Raw genomic sequence first — 11,540 nt, 5'->3', positions numbered from 1 at the left:
CATGCATTTAATGTGCTTATTTGCCTATGTAAACAAAATTAAGAGTAAGAAATTCTACTCCACTCTATTCTACTCTAAATTCTAATTTTCAAATAACTTAAAAAAATAGATATTTAAAGTGTTCAAAGGACCTAATCATCATTTTATGGTCAACCGACTGTCCTGTGGGCCCAACTTAGTCTGCTTCCAGAAATTGCCCATCAAGGTTGTGTTTTGGCAGCCGTAGTGTTTTTCCACTTCCCTTCTGAACCCTGGTAGTGATCACAGATCAGAAGCATTCACACAGTAAGCCAGTATCAGGGTGGCTCTTTTTTACCAATGAATGAATGCCAGGCCAGAATCAATTTTATGGTTACCTCATAAATAGACAGTAAGTCTCATCAGCAAATATCCCCAAAGAGTTTTTTCCCTATCCCTAAAATCAACATAATATCCCTAAAAACAGGCACTAAGTTTGCCCAAAAGTAGTAACCCATGGCAACCAATAAGATGTTTGCTTTTAATCAGGTGACCAGTAAATTATGTAAATCATGTAAAAAAAGGCAATCTACAATGAACACAAACCATTCCAGTGTATGAAGTTATAGCATTAGCCAAAACTATTGTATTTCTGGAAAATTGTAAATACAACATTTCTAAAGCACTGTTTTTACTGTGCAGTTTTAATGTGGTAAAAAATAGCCAGTCTTAATGACTGTCTTAAAAAATTATGTTTTATACATACAGCCTTTGTGCTTTTGATATTCAAGTGTGTTTATCAGTACTCAAATATATTCCTTGTAAAAATATCATAATTTCCAAGACACGCTACATAAAAAACAGATGTTTTATGCTCAGCCTAGAAAATATAATAGGTGTGCTTTATATTTTAATTAACTGTTCCAAAACATTGCATAGGCTTTAATGTGCCACTAAATAATTCATATAAACCAGAGTGATTAAATACAATAATTGTTATGATGATGACGTAATCCCAAAGGAAAGAGATGATTCATGTGCATAGTGGGGCAATCCGGAATAATGCATGTAGTACAGCTAGAAAGATGGCCCTTTCTTGTATAGATTTATTCGTATTGGAAAATACATTACTGTGAAAGCAAAGGTCATCTTCAGAGAAGTGATAGCTAGGGAAACAGGATCCTAACACAGCTTTGGGTATAGGATTTTACTAACATATAATCAGAAAGAGATTCCTAGCACTTTGATGCAATTTTTTCCCCAGGACCATTAATATAAAATGTGCATATTTTGTCTCATTGGTTAGAAAGGAAGCAATAATATTAAATATAGGCAGTGCTGCACAATATAAGGCATGTACAGATTAAATAATAATACAAGGATAAAGAGGCAACTGCTCATGGGAGCTTACAATCTTTAAGAAGGATTTATAGTAAGCATAGGCTATAACAGGATTTTTTTTAACTTTAAGAAACATTTAAATATAAAAAATGTTGGGGAGCAACGCAAGCAAGAAAAAAGTTCCAAGGGGATGCCAAGTGAGGGCTGTGATTGGCTATTTGGTAGTCCTATGAGAACTGGTAGCCCACAGGATGGTCTGTTTAGCAGTACACATGGTTTTTATGCAACCAAAACTTGCCTTATAGTCAGAAATTCAAAAGTGAGCACCTGCTTTGAGCCCACTGGGAACAACATCCAAGGGGTTGGTGAACAACAGCAAGCAAGTGGTTGGGGATCACTGGGCTATAACATCAAGTAGTTGTACAGTTTTATAATATCTGCTATAATAGCCAATTACTTTGACGAAATGCTCTACATGTGCCAATTCAAGTGTTATCTATCAGTCCAACAATGTTAATGGGGAACTAAACACCACCTAACAAATCCATACAATATTGTTCATGGTAGAACTAAACACACAAGAGTACTGAGGAACACTGAGCTGAAATCTATTGATATCTGCACTGGCTGCCCATGTCTATGTTTTAGAGACTTGTTGAAGAAGAGGTTTGCCAACCCTTACAATCTAAAACCTTGACAAAATATTGCAACTGGAACCAGTACTTAACAAGAGCTATTAATTCTTAATACCATGAGGAAAGTAACTGAAACTGATAAGACTAATAATTAACTAATAGCATTATGGTTTCTGTCAAATGCTGAATTAGTTTATTAGGTTGAGTGTCATCTTCCTCTAAGCCTTTGCGCAATCCATAGCAGTCATTAAATAGGCAAAAATAAATTAATGATTATAAAACTGTCCTTAGTGGGTGAAAATGGGCAGCTGCCCAGGTACCTGTGCATGAAGAGAACAGTAGTGGGCTCCACACAGCAGAATCCCCTGCAAGTACTTCATCAGTAGGGGACCAGTAGTAAATAACTGAATTCATTTTAGTCTCTACACCAGAGGAGCTTACAATCTAAGGTCCGCATCTCACAGAAAAGGTTAATTTTATCAGGAGCCAATTAACCTGCCTGCATGTTTTCAAGTGCGGGTCAAGAAAAATACAAACTTTTCAAAGAAATAACTTTCGTGAAAGCTGCAGAACTCTATACATTATTAGCAAAATATGTGTCCAAAATAAAATTAGATAAATGTAGGGAAATGACTGCATATGGGACCCTGTTGTGATTTTATCTCCCAAGCCTGCAAGGTTTTAAGACATTAATAACTGACACTTGTAAGGGTCACTGATTATATTTACTTTTTACAGGCAGCTAAAATCTTATGACTGGAAGGATTTTTAATGAATATATTGCTTTCTTTCTGTAACATTATTATATAAACCATTTAGTCTTAAAGACAAGACAAGAACAATATGTTAAGTTTACACCAACTTTTGAAACTTTTACCTGCTATGTAATTGCACTGACAAAATAGTTGAAGGGAAGCTGCCTGTTGTTTATCAGGAAATTGCTTCTGTCTAGAACATATATGAGCTAATACCTACAGTAGAGAGAAAGTTGGGGTATTCCAGCAGAAACAGCTGGGAGCAGATTCCATAAAGGTACAACAGGATGTTTTGCTGCCAGGTGTTTGGTCCCTTATGGAACAGCAACTTCTAAAGACCTGAATGTGCTTTAGAACTTTAATAATCAGGTGTGCAGTATATTATTGTAAGACAATCCTCTCACAGTATCCAAGTTTGTCTTTGGAGCCATCTGTGAACATACTAAAGTCATTTGCAAATACTCCAAATATCTTGACTTAAAGGATAAAAATATTTTTCTTTCTTTTTTTCTACTTCAGCTTTAAGCAGCTATAATATCAAGTAATTCCAGATACCAGCTGCACATCAAAAGAGCAATAACAATGGTTCAAAAATTGGATATTTTATTATGGTTTTATTTGCACCTGATATTTGTAGGCATATAAAAATGGTTATGATATTAGAAAAAGCCAGTCAAAACAAAACAAAAAAATCCCTTAATATAAAGGTAATTTAAGGCAGGTGTCCAGAGTACTTAGTATGGATTGCCTATGTCTGTATAATCTACAGATAGATATAATCTATCTATCTAGTGTATCTATCTATCTATCTATCTATCATCTATCTATCATCTATCTATCTATCTATCATCTATCTATCATCTATCTATCTATCTATCTATCTATCTATCTATCATCTATCTATCTATCTATCTATCTATCTATCTATCTATCTATCTATCTATCATCTATCTATCATCTATCTATCTATCATCTATCTATCTATCTATCTATCTATCATCTATCTATCATCTATCTATCTATCTATCTATCATCTATCTATCTATCTATCATCTATCTATCATCTATGTATCTATCTATCTATCTATCTATCTATCTATCATCTATCTATCTATCTATCTATCTATCATCTATCTAATATCTATCTATCGTCTATCATCTATCATCTATCTATCTATCTATCTATCTATATCTATCTATATATCATCTTTCTATGTATATCTATCTATCTATCTATCTACTTATCCATGTAGCTAGTCAGTAAGGTTGATGTCCCATGGAGAGATTTAATTGCCCGTGATAAATCTCTACTACCACTGATGATTAATCTCTCCAAAATGCCTTTCCACCGACAACAATACAAATCGCCGGTGGAAGGGCATATGCATTGCTTTGGTAGGCAGGCAACTTCATGGGACTTCGGAAAGCTGAATATGTAGGCCTTACAAACCTATTAGCACACCAAAATTGGAGGCTTCAAGCCTAACCCTGTGTGTGAGTTCCCCAATATAAACCTCTATTTAATTACATCAATATTCATTTTGGTGGTAATTTATCCTTTAAACATAAAAGTCACAGGTTTCGGGTAACCAAATTTAAAATGAGGTTCGGGTGCCCATGCCTCGAACCTTTCGCATGTACCAACTCACTTTGCTCACTTCGGTTGCACAACCAGGTCACTCACCGTTGAATCTTGGTGCAAGGGATGGATATCACCAACACGAAAACCAATATTGACGCATATTCGTCGGATGCCCAGACAGCAATTAAAATTAAGCTTTATTCATTATCCTGACATGTTTTCTGTGAACACACGTGTAGTCATAGGCTGGTGGAAATTTTGGAGAGATAAGTTGCTCGTGGTAACAGAATTCTATTGTGGGCTAAATCTCTCTATGGGACATCAGCCTACGGACTGGACTCTGAAAAGACATAGGCTAGCCAGCCATATTTTACTTTGTTTTAATCAGAAATTCAAATATGTACACCTACTTACATATATATTTGCTAGTTTTATTAGTTATTCTCTCCTTACCAAGCTGTTACCTGTAAGTGGGTAAGTACCTGTGCCTAGGCATACTTTTTATTTTTTATAGAATTATTGCCAATTTGGAAGAGTCTGTCAAGTACAATGCAATTATTTTATGAACTATGTTAAACATATGTTAATTTTAGGAAGCATACACTTAATGGTACAGCTATGGGACTTGTTATCCATAATGCATGGGGCCTGGGGTTTTCCAGAAAAGGGATCTTTCCATTATTTGGATCTCCATACTTTGTCTACTTAAAAGGGATTGTTTTGCCACCAATAAAAATTAATAATTGAAATATTTGATGAAAATGGAGCCTATGGGAGATTTCGGTCCCATAATTTGTTACTTTCTGGATAACGGGTTTCCAGATAATGGATCCCATATCTGTAATAAATCTTAGGGTTTGATTATGTATAAAGTACACCACTGGGATTTGTGAACTGTTACAATTTGTAACTCTGGGCCTGTAGCTCTTCTTTTCATTTGTCCCGTTACCCTTTTACTCTGACTGGAACTGAACACCTTGATTTTTATTATTATATAACTGATAAGCCTTGACCTGAGAGAGAAATTACTGCATATATAAATTGAAAAGTGTATATCCAGTTGGCATGGCAGACTTTGTGATTACATAGGTATATAGTTCATTTCCAGTTTTCTCACCCTGTTGCTCATTTATTATCTGTTGCAATAGTATTTCAACAACATGTTCAGTTATTTCTTAGTTGCAGATTAACTTGTTCCTATGATTTTTCCACTATCAAATCTCTGCAAATACCATGTAGATTTTCAGCAATTTTGGCACATAATTGTATAATAGGGTCGGACATTTTTTCATGCCATGAGCTATACCAGACAGCAAATATGTACTTTAAACTTAAAACCTCAGTAAGAACCCATCATCCATTATTTAGTATGTGCTAGAAGCTTGCATTTTTTCACCCCATGTGAAAATAGTTAACCACATTGAAATAGTCCCACCCCTCCACTTTACAAAATGGTGAAATTAAGTTTTCCGTACTGCTACCAGGGGAAGGTAGTAAATTATCCAGGTAACAAAGTTTACATTGATTCTGAAAAAAGCACTTGTCCATATGTAACAACGATAACCTTTTAGGAGGTTTGGAAAACAAATCTGACACCCCATTAAAAGGCAAATGATTTTTTCTCCCAACAAGGAAAAGAAACTTTAAAACCTAGAAGGCTATTAATAAATAATAGGTCTTTTTTATAGGAAAGGCTGACATGAAAGCTGAAGCTATAAACTGTATCAGACCCAGTATTTTGACTTGTGTGGTTTATTTGTCAAAGCAGTGAGATTGAAGTTCATTTTTATTAGCTGCACAAAAGATATTTTATTAAATGTCACATTGTAATTTGATTTTTAGAGAGAACAGAAAAAAATGTAATTGTCCCGGATGTGTAATGCTGCAAAAACAAGCTACTCATGCAAACCACTAAACCACATTTGGAAGCCTGCTTGTAGAATAAGGATCTGTAAATGTATATTTGACATAATCTATTTGCAGTGTCATTACTGCATGTTAATCTCCTGATTTCACGTTTTTATATTCACATTGCTAGTCTGCTCCTTGTGCAGGGTTTAAAAATTTCCTTCAATAGTCATGAAAACAATAACACATTTCTATTTATTATACAATACTTAGCAGAATTGCAGTTTGCCTTTGTTTTTGTCTATAATAGCCTTTACTGTTATACTTACTCATTGAATACCGTATATACTCGAGTATAAGCCGATCCGAATATAAGCCGAGGTACCTAATTTTACCTAAGAAAACTGGAAAAATGTATTGACTCGAGTATAAGCCTAGGGTGGGAAATGCACCCGCTACTGCTAAGTTTCAATAATCAAATTATTTAATAAAAGGACACTCACAAGTGCTTACATGACTACCATATTAATAAACACAAGGTATGGGCTGGAAAATGAGGCACATCCAACATAAGATAACCACATGCAAGGTTGTACAGGTTAATATCTCATTTGATTTTTGTAGTGTCTAGGTAATGATAGTCCTGCACAGTTTTGCCCTGTTGGGATATGTTGCCATAACTGTATGTTATGCCATACCCTCTGGAGTAATAATGCTGCAGAATGCATATGCTACTGTAGCTGCAGATTGTTGCTCTGTTATGTGCACATATTGTTCTGATTCAAGTTGTTGTAGAGCTATAGCGTGCTACAGTTCACCTCAGAAGGTTAAAGTAGCAAGAGTACCTCTTACTTGCAGGGTTAACCTTAGTGTGTTCAGTCTACACACAAAACTGACTTGCACCAAATGGAATAAACTCACTAGGAAGGTATAAATCTGGAATAATCTGTCATCCTTATTTTTCTAATAAATCTTTCTATACAGACTGCAATTTGACTTGCCTTCCCTGCCATTTTACTGCCTTGCTTGCTTCAGATTGCAATGGCCCAGTATGCCCCTCCATTTGACAGTCTATTCACAGTTCTTGTACAGATCCTATTTTTTCACTGACAGTAAATAAGTCTGTCTTAAATAAGTGTCTCATAGGGGGTTCCTGCACATACATCGGCAAGCACGGGGGGTCGCGCGCCGAGAAAATAAGTCTGTCTTAGTGGGTACCTGCACATCCGTCGGCATGCACTAACAAACGTCACGTTGCTGCGCGGCTTCCCCCTTGCGGCACCCGAGCGCACAGTGGAAGTCACGCTAAGGGTTTACCTGCACATCCGTCGCCAAGAACGAATGGCTGGTCTAGCTGCGCGCTGAGCAGGAACGAAGGTTGGGCCGCGCCCCCTCCCTGTGCGCGCACAGCGTGACTCTTTTTCTCGCTTGCCGACGGATGTGCAGCCAGGTACCCCCTAAGACAGACTTACCTAAGACTCATTTTCTCGGCGCGCAGCGCGACCTTTGTTTAAACTTGCCGAGGGATGTGCAGGTAGGACAAGTAATCCAGCTTGCCTCGAGTATAAGCCGAGGATTCCTTTTTTAGCACATTGTGAGTGCTGGAAAACTCGGCTTATACTCAAGTATATACGGTAAGTATATATTTGGATCATGTTAAACCCTGGGACACTAGAAATGTGGCTTCAAAAATGTTCCACTTGAAAAGAAATGACATGTGAAGTTAAAATACAAGGTTAAAATAGATCAAAATATTTCTGTAGGGTTCAGACGAATGAAGGCAACCAAATGGCTTTGTGTATATGTATTTACATGTACAGCAGAAATGCTGCCTGTTTGCATGTTCCCTTTTTGATATAAATAGTAAAGCAAAGGGAGCACCATGGATATAAAGTTTAAAAATGAAATATCTTTAATATTTCAGATTAAAGGAGAACTAAACCCTAAAAATGAATTTGGCAAGAAATGCCATATTTTAAATTATAAACTGACTACACTGGCTTAAAGTGTCAGCATCTCTATAGTAGTAAGGATATAGGTCGTTACAATTGTCACTGTTCCCTCTCCCCTGGAACTGTCTGGGACAGTGCACATGCTCAGTGTGGTCTGAGCAGCTGTTGAGAAGCTGAGTTTAGGGGTCATAGCAAATTATCAAGCAGAAATGAGGTTTGTCTGTCATATAAGCTGATGCTACAGGGCTAATTATCCAATTCTGATGCAAATGCCCTGGTTTTAGATCATGTAATGTGAATCTGAATGAATTACTAATCAGCTTTTTACTGTTACATTTATATTCCATTTATGCAGTATATTTTGTGTGGGTCCCTAAGCTCAGTAACTGACAGCAGCAAAGAGCATGTGCCGGAAATCAGCAGACAAGAAGATGGGGAGCAACTGGGGCATTTTGGAGGCGCAAATCTTCCCTGCTAAAGGGTTGTAATCACCTTGGGCTGGTACAGAAACTCAAAACATAAATGTACAACATTTCTGCCCTACTTCTTTAGTTAGGCTTTAGTGCATCACATGAAAAAAAGGTTTTTAGAGGAGACCACACTCTTTATGTGTTTTGTAGCCTCAGGCTACTTTATCACATCACTTCTCTAAAAACCTTTTTCCATGTCAAGCACTATGTTTTTAAATTGAAATTATAAAGATTATACTATTGGTACTATTGAGGATGATTATTGGCATTGGATCCGGAGGTGCCCTTCTACGTGTTGTATGTGGTACTATTGCTAGTAAGTGCTACCAAAAAAAATCCTTTTGAGACTGTCCACCCGCTGGACACACACTGTAGATTACAGGCTCCCATTTACTATCTTGCACTCCTGCTGTTGCTTCTCATTGTGGTATTCATTTTCATGCCATGTCTCCTCTCACCGCATGGTCTGTGGCGTCTGACGTTACAATTTCTCCTTCACTACGGAAGCCTGCACCTCACAATTCCAGTCTCTACGCATTTTGCGCACCTGCGCTTTCTCAAGAGCCCAAATTTTGTCGCAAAGTACAAAAAAGTTGCGCAAAATACGAAAAAGTCACAGAAAATATGCACAGTACAATCAAATACAAATTTTTTGTATTTCGTACCTGATGTACTTTAATAAATAGACCCCTTAGTGTTCCTGTGAGTCAATAGTCACAGCAGCACCTGATTTGGAACAGAATGCAAATGCTTGTTGATGCAAGTACCTTTAATAAAAGTGATTTTAGACACAACTCACTGCAGGGAAAAAAATCTTACTTTAAAATACATCTAAAGAATAGTGAAGAGTGAAATTCTTGAGCAGATTTGAGGTAAAATTCTGTGCTTCGCCCATTGACTGTTTTATGTGGTAAAAAAGTTGCTTTAAAAAAAAAATGCCCACTGACTTCAATGTGTGTGTGGTAAAAGTGGCTGAAAAAAAAATGCCCATTTACACCAATAATTTTGCATGAAAAAGGTTGCCAATAAAACCACCCATTGGCTTTAATGCTTTGCACAAATGACTGTTCTGCAAATTTTTGTGCTGTTTCATGAATTTTTCAGCAAAGCAAAATGGGACAGATTCAATCATCACTACTAAAGAGATTCTATCCAAAAACAGGATAATGACTAAAAGAAAAGGAGGGTGTATAGCTGGTTGTTAGGAGTATCACAAAAGAATTCCAGATTTCCAAACCAAAACCAGACCAAGACCTTTATGGCTATGTTCAGAAACACCCCAGATGCTGTAGGCAGAACCAGCAGAGAGAACACTGTAGGTATACAAACTTGTTTACTGCTAACTATTTAAAGAGTAGGACAAACACAGGTAGATATGTTGGGGCAAACACAAACAGGCATGCCATAGTAATAAGGTGTGAGGAGGAGAAGAATATTTTTTGCCTCTGTAGGGATTCTTTGATAATGCGACTGACTGATGATGATCTGGTCAGTATTTTCTTATTTAGAATGATTCAGTGTTTTTTTTTCTCCACTGTATGTGCCATTTTTGCTTATTTATTCAAGAAATGGAATCCCTAGACAGCACATAAGTCAAAATAAATAATATATATCTGAGCAGAAAGGCACTTGCTTTCACTTGCCCTATTTAAAATGTCCAGAAAATATGGCAACATTAAAAAAACACTTCTGTTTTCAAAGAAACTTTTAAAGCTCAATAAAAAAATGAATCAGTTAAATTAAGCATAAAGTGAAAATAAAATAAAAATGACAATTTAAGGAGGCCAAAGCTGGCACTACAACTTATTTAGGGAACTATTTCTCAGAAAATCAGCATACAGAGTGCCAAGATATATATGATGACAATAGACTGACAAGATACATGACTGACAAAAATAAATCATTTTAGAGGATAAAACTTAAAGTCAGACAAAGCCTGACTATACAAAAGGTTATTGGAGTGAATGCCATATATGAGAGAAATACAGTACCTGATCAGGTTTATACAGGCAGAAGATAGTAGATGATGCAAATTAGATACATACATGTTAAACAATATTTAGAATGCACACTTGTACAGTTGGTTATGTAGTTCCTTTATTTTTAAAGATGTAAATGGTTTATTAGTGTGCTTCTTAACCTTAATATGTTTTTCCAACTGCACACACCTCAGCCATGGAGTAGTGTCAGCATCTAAAAGCGCATTGCAAATTGCTGACTCAAGCAGGTCAGTTAGAGCAGGTGAAACAAATGTTAAGTTGAGGAACTCACAAATAAATGGGTATATATATATATTTATATATATATATATATATTTACAACTATCAGAAAACAATCATTTCTTAAACCTTCACTACAGTTCATTGGATTATTAGAATGGCAACAGTTCCCCTTTATCCACTACCTTATAAAGAATGTCAGTTCCCTAGCTGTGTCCTTTATATTGTCTTAAATCTGATATTTTATTTTACTTCTTTAGTATCTCCTTTGTTTTTTTTATTTTTTTAGTGCTATAACCACCTCACTTGCACAGCATAAGTATTATATCATTCAACAACAATCACTGTGTACTTGAAGGAGGATGTTTTCAGTATTCAGTATCCATGAAAGATCCAATTAGGGCTCAGAGTCAGTCTATTTCCGATAAACACAATTTTTAAAAGTTTGATCCTCATTAAGTGATCCTGGTGTAGGAGGAAGCGTGATATACTCATATGACATTGTAGGGACCCATAGGGTTAACATGTCCCTATGGCTTTAAATCCTACAACTTCCTTAGCCTGTGCTGTTACTGGACAAAGACCCATGTATCAGTTTATAGTTTTGCATATGTGTCTTATTGGTTAACAGGGAGACCACTCCTTTGTCACTCTGATATAGTGTTAGCAGGGGGGCGGGTCTTCCTCTTTGGCTGCATCTGCTGAACAAGGTGGAAGTTCCACTGAGCCTGGGATCAACAGGGCCACAGTAAAGCCTTCTAGCCTAGAGTCTGCATCTAG

This window comes from Xenopus tropicalis, chromosome 2 (assembly GCF_000004195.4).
Source record: "Xenopus tropicalis strain Nigerian chromosome 2, UCB_Xtro_10.0, whole genome shotgun sequence".
Classification (NCBI taxonomy): Eukaryota; Metazoa; Chordata; class Amphibia; order Anura; family Pipidae; genus Xenopus; species Xenopus tropicalis.
This window is presented reverse-complemented; position numbering follows the sequence as displayed.